Below are 11,415 nucleotides of genomic sequence, written 5' to 3'. Positions count from 1 at the left end.
TTAATTTTCTGAAGTCCAGTTCCCAATGACTGTGCTCCCTCTACTGCCACTCAGAAGCATTGCAATTTACAAATCACATATTTGTATACCTCCATGCCAGCCATAGTGCCAAGGACTTCACATGCATTGTTTTAGTTAATCCTCACAACACTCCTCAGGATTAAGTATCATGATTATCTCTAATTGGCAGATAAGGAGACAGAGGTTTAGTGAGCTCTAGTGAGGCTAATCAGAGGTAAGGACAGATTTGGGATTCAAACTCAGAACTGTCTGACTTCAGAAACAATGCCTGTAACTCTTCTGCTTTACTGAAAATCTTACCTGCTCTTATGAGAAAAGCAATAACTTGCTCAGAGAGCCATAGAGGAAATAAGTTTGATGACTTAAACATGAATTCCAAAAAAGAGAGGATCATTGCATAGTCCAATCTTTTGTCTTCCCTGAGCTACATTGGAAGAATTGTCTTGGGCCAAACATAAAATACGCTAAAGCTAACAATAGCTGATGAGCTTTTAAAAAATCTCATAAAGTTTTAAGAAAGTTTACGTGTTTGTGTTGGGCCACAGTCAAAGCCATCCTGGGCTGTATGCAGCCCATAGGCTGGATGCACTTGGACTACAGTTTTCTTTTCTTGTAATGTCTTCTGGAAGCTTGGGTAGAATTGGTATTATTTCTTCCTTAATAATGTTTGAAAAAAATCACCCGTGAAGTAATATCTGACGGGAGTTTTTTTGGTGGGAAATTTTTAAACTACAAATCAAATTATTAAATCTGGGACTACTTAGGTTAACTATTTTCTCTTGGGTGAGCTTTGACAGTTTGTGTCTTCCAAAGAATTTATATATTTCATCTAAGCTTTATTATATGCATAAAGCTGTTTATAATATTTCCTTTTAGCAAGTTATTCTTTTAATTCCCTTTTATTCCAATTATTCAATAGCTGAAAAATATGTAATAATCTCACCTCTCTCAATTCTGATATTGGTAATTTATGTCTTCTTTTCTCTCCCCCAGGACAGTTTTATTAAAAGTTTATCAATTTTATTTATATTCTCAAAAAACAAACTTTTGGTTTCATGGATTTTTTCTATTGTGTTTCTGCTTTCTATTTTATTGACTTCTACTCTTCATTTTCTGTCTTTTATTTACTTCTGTTTCAATTTGCTTTTCTTTCTTATATATCCTAAGGCAGAAGCTTAGGGCATTGATTGGATCGCTCTTCTTTCCTGATATAACTATCTATATATGTCTTCCTTTCCATTGCTTAAGCTACATCAAACAAATTTTGATATGTGTATTTTAATTTTTATTCATTCTACTTAGATTTCTTCTTTGATTTATGATATTTGGGTTGTAATTAATTAATTAAAATTGTGACATTTGTTTTCCAAACATTTGGATCATTTTCCAACATTTTTCTCATATCCATTTTTAATTTAATTCCATTGTGGTTAGATAACATACTTTTTGTTACTTGAATTATTTAAAATTTATTGTGTCTTGTCCTATGGCTGAGAATATTTTCGTCCATGTTTAGGACACTTAAAAGAATGTGTCCTCTGCTGCTGTTGGGTGAAGAGTTTTCGCAATCTCAGTGAGGTCAAGTTGGTTGGTAGTATTGTTCAAGTCTTTTGTATCATTCCTGATTTTCTTCCCATTTATCCAATCTATTATCAGAGGAATATTTAAATCTTCAGCTATAATCCTGGATTTGTCTGTCTTCTTTCAGTTCTTTCACATTTCATTTCATGTATTTTGAAGCTCGGCTATTAAGTGCATAAACATTTAGAATTGTTTTGTCCTTTTGATGATTTCCCTTTTATCATTATGAAATGATCCTTGTTATCCCTGTTAATATTTTTTGCTCTGAAGTCTACATTGTCTTCTATTTATATAGCCACTGCAGCTTTCCATGATTAGTGTGAGCATGATATATCATTTTCCCAATCTTTTACTTTTTACTTATTTATTTACATTTGAAATGTGTTTCTTGTAGGTAGTATATAATTGGGTCTTGCTTTTTCATCCAATTTAACAATTTCTGCTTTCATCATGTATAACGAGCTTTCTCCACTCTGGCTGTTAAGAATATAAATTATGCCCAGCCTTGTGTGAGCTCCAGAAATTATTCCACCTGCTCATCTTTAGTGATTCCTCCCCACCCCTCTTTGGGTAATTCCTTTGCAAACATGTACTAATCAGTACTCAGCTGAAGAATCAAGGGGACCCCTTTGCAGTCTTCTTCCTGGTACTCTGCTCTGTAAATTCTGGCCAGCTTGGCCTCCCCAAACTCTCAACTTTGCCTTCTTAACTCTGAGAGATTGCCAGGTTCTATTCGAGTTTCCTCTTTCTGTGATGAAACTTCAAAACTTTCTCCAAAAAGCAAGCTGGGACAATCACAAAGATTGCCTCATTTGTTCACTTCTCTTGCACTGCCTATTTGTAAATTTCTGAAAAATCATTGTTTCATGGTTTTTGTTTGTTTGCTTAGCTATGTGTTTAACATGAGAGGGTAATCCACCATGGAGGGGTTGCCGGCTTTAGCAAAACAAAACAAAATCAGACTCCCAGTTAAATTTGAATGTCAGACCAACAATGAATCATCTTTTCAGTATATATATATGACCCATATTTATACTATAAGTATGTTTGAAATTCAAATTTCAGTGGGCTTCCAGGATTTTATCTACCAACTCTAATCCCTGTTAATCTATTATACCCAAAACAAGAAGTCCCCTGAGACTCTTTTAGGTGCTAGAGCTTGTACTTGTTGGAAATCCATTCAATTCAGTATGAAATATTTACTGAGCTCATTCATCACAATAAGAATAATTTAGGGTTGAATTGGCAGAGAAGACAAAATAAGCATATAAAGTTAATGATGCTCAGTTGAATGACAATGCCAAATGTAAATGTCACAGGAATTCAGAAGAATGATCACAATGAACTGAAGTAGTCAGAAAAAGCCAGAAGATGAGGTTAACAGAAAAGGTGAAGGGTGAAAAAAACTGTATTCAGGTATGGAGAAGGACAGTGATGCTCAGCCTGCTTAAAGAAGGTCGGGTCCTGACCCAGGACTAAGATTGGCATCCTTCTAGACAAGGAGAAGAATAGCCTAAGCCAAAGATTTGTGGAAGGTTATTATAAACCAGATTAGTTGGTATCAGTGTTTCTGAGAATAGCTGTTTAGTTCACTCATTATGCAAGAGTGACTGGTTGAGGGGGATGAGTGAGGACTGAAATCCAAACTGTGCTTCAGTTCCCAAGACATAAACATTGGTGCAGGGCTGCAGCCAATTGGAGGAAGAAATGATTTTTCTAATTTGAATGTACCTTGTGGGACATCTGAGGTCCTGGTGGGAGCTTTCGTGTCTTCCTTCTGAGTAGCCGTGGTATGATGACTTCTGTAACTCTGACCTAGCTTTTTTAGTGCTAGAGTCACTATGGGGAGAAATGGGTGGAGATGTTAGAAGATACGTCATCTCTGAGCTGTGAGCATTCTGTATTGGGCTATTGTGCAGAAGAGGGTGAGAAGGAACAGGATAAAATTGGTTTTACAGTTGGGGGAAAAAAGTAGGTGAAGTAAGATAGAGCTGATAGGGCTTTAGACGAATATGTGATTGAACCCCTCCAAAGTTCAGCACCAGCACCCAGAGGTATGAAGATTAACAGTCTGAAATATTGGTGCCATCCAATAAAGAGTGGCCTCTAAGAGTGGCCTCTAAATCAAGCACTGTGAACTCAAAGCTGTCTTGGGGCAGCCAGATGATGAGGCCTGTGGAGAATCTTTTTTTCTGAGACAGAGTCTCACTCCGTTGTCCAGGCTGGAGTGCAATGGTGCAGTCTTGGCTCACTGCAACCTCCACCTCCCGGGTTCAAGCAATTTTCCTGCCTCAGCCTTTCCAGTAGCTGGGATTGCAGACCTGCACCATCATACCTGGCTAATTTTTTAAAAATATTTTTAGTAGAGACAAGGTTTCACCATGTTAGCCAGGCTGGTCTCAAACTTCTGACCTCAAGTGATCCACCTGCCTCAGTCTCCCAAAGTACTGGGATTACAGGTTGAGCCACTGTGCCTGGCTGGAGAATCTTTCTAACAGGAAGCTGCAAATCTGAATTTTTAAGGAAAAATCACCTGAATTTCAATTGTTAGCATAATTCAAAGAACTTAACCACACACACACACACACACACACACACACACACACACCCCAAAGCACAGTATAGACCCACACTGTTCTAACAAAATAATACACATCTATAGGTGTGAATGCTACCATATTTCCTTCTCTGTTCTAAAGCAATATTTCCCAGCCCTAATCATCCTATGCACTGTCTCTATTATCTACTGGGAGTCTCCCAAAAATGAGAGAGAAAGGGAAGAGGGAGGAAGAGGAGAAGCAAACCGAACATTAGTCTTTATAGCCACGTGGGTGAATGTAAGTATTTTAGAGGATGTGAACCAGATTAGTTACTTTCATTCTTCTTATCATTCAGCAGTTTGATCTTTTTTAAAAAATGAGGCAACCTGTAACTGGTTGGGGCAATAGAGTCATTCCCAAAATTGCAGACCAGTATCCTTATCTGGAGATCTGGAGACAGTGAGGTTTGTAATAAATCTTTCCAGTAAAAGGCTTTATCTTATCATCATCAGCTTGGAATTCCTTGCTATAGCAAAAAAGTCAAAGAAAATAGCTACTTGGAACAAATACCCAAATTGTGGAAAATCTGTCGTTAGAAGAATACAACATTATTTCTTCCAGGTGTAGAGATGACCAATGGATGTGCCATTCAAAAACTAAAGGAAACCAAACTAAATGAAATTAGATCCTTTCACAGAAGGTGAACCTATGACTGTAGCTTCACTGGGTATAAAAATAACTCAGTCTTAAAAATGAAAGGTTGGTATCTTCTTTCTCCAGAGAATTGTTTGGCTTCACAGTCACATCATTGTTCATGGGCTCGAATAAACGCATGTGTTTTCCATTTGACTACTGCTTCCACTAATATTTCTGGGTGGAGTACAAATTCTTTGTTTTATGTTAGATGAGAGCAATGGGGCATAGTCTTACAACGAAGAACACAGTTTTAAAATGGAAAAGGAAAGCACTATTTTAAGGATAGTCAGTCCTCTTCCATAAATTGTTAATGTTGGTCAAATTGCAAAAAACTTTTCCTTAGCCAGTTCTGGAGGCAGGAACATTAAAAAACCACCAGAGGACACTATTCTCACATGAAAGTCAACTCACGGAGTGACTAAAAATGGAAGTTTCATTTGAGTTTATCTATAAGAAAGTGTCTTTCACATTCAAACAAGACCAGTATTAGTCTCTAGCCTTTTGACATCTATGATTGTATAATCACTTCTCTTCAGATGTCACAAGGTTTATAGAATTAATAAACTAGACCCCAACCAACTTGCTCTATGGCTATGGCAAGTGTATGGGTCTTACTTTACACCAGGACAGATGTGGAGGAAGAAGAGGGGATGTAAGTTAATAGTACTTAAGTGAAAGGATGGTGAGGATATACTCCTGGCTTTATTTAACCTGAGTACCTGAATGGAGACATTGGTCAGATTCATACCCGAGTATTTAGTAATAATTTAGATAAAGCGTTTGTTCCTTAGGTGTTTAGGTATGTGAAACTTACACAGGGTGGTGATGCCAAGAGATGGCTCAGAGGTCTCCTGCCTGTCTTTAATATCCATCATACCACCCCTCCCAAAACGCATGTTATCTAGGTAAAGATGGTGTCTTTGCTATACAACTTTAAGACAAATCCTCGGCTGTCCCAAATAAGTTGTCACTTTTAAGTCCTTTATAGAAATTCTAGAGCCATCACTGCTTGTTGATTGGTTGGTCAGTTTTCCAGAGAATTTTCTCGAGTAATCCAATTCTCTTCCCATATAAAGGCATAGACTCTGCATTCACTTCCTCATTGTTCCAAGGTTTAGAAAAATCTACAAGGAAATCACAAGAGCAATAGTTATCCGTATCAAGTGCTGCTATGTATATGAAAGATTAATAAAAATCAGGGACAATGAGATCCATGGTGATATATCAAAGAGCTGTCTATTTAGGCTCCCTTGTAGATGGTATTCTCTGCGGATTCTCTCAGGGTGAAGGAGCTTGTCATGTCTGGCCCTGTCAGAAGCAGCCAGTTAATCAGCTGTAACATGAGCCTTTGACAGAACCAGTTGCACAGTGGTAGCCTGGACTGTGAGCGCATAGTCCTCTCACCCACACTCAGCAATGCTGCCCCATTGTAAACAAGATGTCTGGCTTAACTGGGATATCCTCTAAAAGTATTTAGGCTAAAACAGAAGCTGACATCATAGGTGAAAGCTGTGTTCCCTCTGTTTGTATTTCTAACTTCCTATACCATTCCCAGAGAATTCCACAGGATGTTGCTTAATAATGATAACAATGGATTACACACAGGTTGGCAAAGGGGGCAAAATGATTAGATCATCCAGTCAGTTGGTCTTTCCAGCAAAGGGAAGAATCTCCAGATAGGGAATCTAACACTTCATTTAAGGCAAAGGGCCAAATAGTAAGAACCACACTGACTTTGTTGTCTTCTCTGCAATACTGGCGGAGCATTGAATCTATTTTAGTTGGCTGTACTTGTGCCCTACTTAATTCCTTAAACACGAGCTTCCAACACAGTGCTGCTGTTTCCTTTGGAGATAACCAGTGGAGTAAATGCTATCTGGTGGAAGGCAATTAACTCTTGTAAATGATGCCTGTGCAAAACTCAAGGTCGGGTTACCACTGAGAACACCTTGACAAGACAAGGCCAACACAGGAGAAAAGTCCTAAAGAGTTGTCCTGTGGAGAGTCTTTCACCTTTGCTGTGTACTGTATTATGTAAACTCTGGCTCAGAAAGCGCTATTGTTTCAGGCTTATTTATTCACCTGATTGAATTTATTCAATAGCACAGCTGAAACGCTTGGTTTCTCACCCTGGGGCTTTGGTCTTTATAATAACCTTGTTCCTGGATATGTTTTCTTCTTATGTTCAAATACATGGCTAATTCAAATTCTCAATGTGGATTTTATAATCTCTGGAAGTAAGACACTAGAATTATCCAAAACATATACTTCAACACCGAAAGGTTGTTATTAGTAGAAAAAAATGGTTCATTGTGTGCCAAGAAACAAATACATGATGAAACGAAGAAGCAAGCTAAGCAAACCACCATGGACATAGTTTTGAAAAGTGTGACACCTCCTCAAGAAGAGCCTCAGGCAGGTGCTTCAGGAGGGATCACAGAAGGCATTGATATCATGGGAGATAACAGCTCCGCACACGGTGTTGCCACTAAAGACCTTCAGTAAAGTGAGATGTGGAGGTGGAAGGCAGTAATGCTAATAATCCTGATGCCGTATAGGTCCAGGCTAATGTGTATATTTGTGTCTTAGTTTTCAACAAAAAATATTACAAAGAATAAAATAAGGAAAATCAAAAAAATATACAACGTGTTTGTGTTTTAAGCTACATGTTATTGTCAGAGTCAAAAAAGCTAAATAAATTGAAGAGTTTTTGGTGTAAAAATGTGACAGTAAGCTAAGGTTAACTTATTATAGATGAAAGAAATGTTTTTTAATAAATTTAGTATAACTTAAGCCTACAGTGTTAATAAAGTCTACAGTAGTGTCAGTAATGTACATTTATGTCCTAGGCCTTCATATTCACTCACCACTCACTCCCTTACTCAGAGGTAGCCCTGCAAGTTCCCTTCATGCTAAGTGCCCTATGCAGGTGTAACATTTTAACATTTATACTGCATTTTTATTGTACTTGTTCTATGATTAGATCTGTTTAGATATACCGACACCTTTGCATTACAATTGCTTACAATATTCAGTACAGTAACGTGCTGTATACATTTGTAGCCTGGAAGCAATAGGCTATATCTATTGCTGTGTAGTATCCTATACCACCTAGGTTTATGTAAGCACATTCAGTAATGTTCCCACAATGATGTAATTCCCTAACACTGTATCCTTGCTGTTAAGCAATTCCTGACTATTTAGGCTCATGTGATTATGGAGGCTTGAGAATCTCCATGATATGCCCTCTGAAAGCCAGAGACCCAGGGAAGCTAATGGTATAATTCAGTCTAAGTCTGAAGGTCTGAGAATAACAGGAGTCAGTGCTGTAACTCCCAGTCTAAGGCTGAATGACTGATAATTAAGAACTGCCCATAGGTGAAGGCAAGAGAAGATGAATGTTCTAGCTTAAGGAGAGACAATGAATTTCCTGCAGGACAGGCAAGCCCCAAAATATTAGCTAAGCCCAGGAGGGTTCTTGGCTTCACCCAGGAAAGAATTCAAGAGCAAGTAAGTGGTGTTAAAAAGCAACTTTTGTTGAAGTAGCAGCGTACTGAAACAGCGGTGTACAGCAGCAGCAGACATACTGCTTCTGTGGAGCAGGGATACCCCATAGGCAGTGTGCCCAGAGAAGCAGCTCAGAGGCAGTTCTGCAGTCATAGTTATATCCAATTTTAATTGTATGCAAAATAAGGGGCCGTTTATACAGAAATTTTTAGAAAATGGGTGGTTACCTTCCTGATTATCACGTCATTGTCATGGAAAAGCGTGGTAACTTCTGGGTGTTGCCATGGCAATGGTAAACTGACATGGCATACCGGTAGGCATGTCGTTAGAAAAGCTGCTTCCCCTCTTAACCTGTTTTAGCTAGTCCTCAATTTGGTCTGGTGTTTTAAGTCCCACCTTTGGAGTTGAGTCTCACCTCCTACCTCAAATTCACACTTCCTCCGAATTTTTTTTTCTGTTTGAGTCCTTGACAGATTGGATGATGCCTGCCCACATTGGTGAGCGAAGATGTTTATACTCAGTCTCCTGATTCAAATATCAATATTTTCCTGAAATATCCTCACAGACACACTCAGAAATAATAATTTACCATTTCTTCTAGTATCCCTTAACCTGGTTAAGATGACCAAAAAGAAAAAAATATATATATATCTCACATTCATTTTCACTGCATTGCAGAAGGGTCAAACTTTGAGTTTAGAGAGATCCTTTAGGGATTAATAATTCAGAAAAAAAGGGCAGGGAATGAACCAGGTGGTTAGAATGGGTTACAACGGAGATGGAAAACAGTGAAATATCTGAAAATTAAGAAAAACAATTGAAAGACTGTGATTGATGGGGTATAGGAGTAAAGACGAGAAAGAAATGAAGGTTTGTTTAATTCTAGTGTATAAAGAGTGCCACAAATATATCGACTGTGTTTAAGCAGAGTTAAGTATATTAATTATCTGCAGCAAGAGAAATTATATACAAAGGAGCATCTTGGTAAGAAAAATTTGATGAAGATTATATAAATAATAATTGTGATGTCTAATTTTTTGTATCAACTTGACTAGGTTAAGGGATGCCAGACAGCTAGAAGAACACTTCTGGTGTGTCTGTGGTTTTGGAATAATCTAATATTTGAATCAGTAAACTGAGTAAAGAAGATCTACCTTCACCAATATTGGTGAGCATCATCCAATCCATTGAGAGTTTGGACAGAACAAAAAGAGAAAGGGTTAGTGCTTTCTTTCTTATCTTGAGCTGGGACATCCATCTTCTGCTCTTGGACATCAGAGCACCTGATCCTTCAGTCTTTAGACACTGGGACACCAGTGCCTGCTCCTACTTTCTGGTTCTCAGGCCTTTGGCCTTAAACTGGGACTGGCACTATTGGCTCCCCTGGTTCTCAGGCTTTTGGACTCAGACTGAATTACACCATCAGGTTTCCTGGGTCTCCAGCTTGCAGACAGTGTGTTGGGGGACTTCTCAGCCCCCATAATTGAACGACTCAATTCTCATAAGAAATCTTTGCTTATCTACAGTAAGTTCTCATTTAATATAAACAATAAATTCTTGGAAAATAAGAACTTAAGCAAAAATATGTATAACAAAGCAAAATTTTTTTCTCATCAACATTATAACAAAACAACCAACATTGAAGGAAACAGGAAACAACCTTATTTGAAGACCTGTTATACATTATTATTGTTATTATTTTTGAGACAGAGTCTCACTCTGCCACCCAGGCTGGAGTGCAATGGCACAATCTTGGCTCACTGAAACCTCGGTCTCTAGAGTTTAAACGATTCTCCTGCCTCAGCCTCCCTAGTAGCTGGGATAACAGGTGCCCACCACAGCACCCAGCTAATTTTTGCATATTTAGTAGAGACAGGGTCTCACTATGTTGGCCAGGCTAGTCTTGAACTCCTGACCTCAGATAATCCACCTGCCTTTGTCTCCCAAAGTGCTGAGATTATGGGTGTGATCCCATCATGCCAGCCACATTGTTTTGCTTAAAGTTGAAGTTTCTAAGAACCTATCAGCAAAGTTAAGTGAATTGTGTAACTACATTAATCCTATTGGTTTGGCTTCTCTGCAAAATGGCTTTGGTAAGTTTGGGGTTCCTATTGAAGCCACAAGTGGAAATATGTAGTTGGGAATAGAAGGAAACATATTTTTTTTACTAAATCCCATATCTCCACAATCCAAACTAAACATGTATTGTGTTTTCACAAGAGCAAAAATGATCAAACATCATATAGAAATTCTATTCACTATAAAAATCCTGAATATAATTACAGATGCAGTTCAAATCTATAAGTTTGGAAATATTAATGAATAATGTTAATATTTTCTTCTATTGCAAAGTATTTTTCTCAAATTTCTCTGCTTAGATAGAGGTAGTGGAACTCACATCAAAGAAGTATTTGGAACCTGTATCTTAAGACAGAAAAACATTTTATATCACTTATTGCCAAATGGAGAATTTCAAGAGTTTTAATATTGACTTTGCTATTAGACTAAACAAATGGAAATTTAAAAGTAACCATATAAGTGATCACCTCTTTATCATGCCTGGTAATCTTTTTTTTTTTTTTTTAGGAAAAATCAGATAGGAGCAATCAAGGTGCTGAAAGTCCTGCTTACTCAGAGATGTTAATCATGCATCATGTGAACCCCAATCATGTTCTAATTTGCCCTCCAAAAGGAGGAACAGGTAAGAATTATCCCAACTGACAATACCTGGTGATATTTAAGTATAATATCCAGTCTCTATATAACCACTTTCCATATCAAAGTATAATATCCAGTCTCTATATAACCACTTTCCATATCAAAGTAGGATTTAGAAATATTAATGGTAATAGTTTGCTTTATTTTATGTAAATAAAATAGCCCTTTTATTTACATAAAATATAAAAACCAATTTATACATTGGTTTTAGAAACCAATGTATAAATTTGAAAAGTGCATTCCAGGACAGGTTTAAAAATGTCATTTTCTTTTTAGTTAATATTTTCTTTGTTAGTACCATTTAACCTTTAGAGAATTTGGTTTTTGTAGTCTACTCTTAAAAATTATCACT

At 37.5% G+C, this 11,415-nt stretch overlaps 1 non-coding gene across 1 annotated transcript; it reads right to left on the bottom strand.

The window, feature by feature from the left end:
• Positions 1-10,936: 10,936 nt before the first annotated feature.
• Positions 10,937-11,069, bottom strand: LOC135273730 (U8 small nucleolar RNA). Its single transcript, XR_010341540.1, has one exon. It is a non-coding gene; the product is annotated as a U8 small nucleolar RNA (small nucleolar RNA).
• Between the last annotated feature and the right edge of the window lie 346 nt (positions 11,070-11,415).

This window comes from Aotus nancymaae, unplaced genomic scaffold (genome assembly GCF_030222135.1).
Source record: "Aotus nancymaae isolate 86718 unplaced genomic scaffold, 86718_ANA_hifiasm-v0.15.2.pri h1tg000008l, whole genome shotgun sequence".
Lineage (NCBI taxonomy): Eukaryota > Metazoa > Chordata > Mammalia > Primates > Aotidae > Aotus > Aotus nancymaae.
This window is presented reverse-complemented; position numbering and strand designations above follow the sequence as displayed.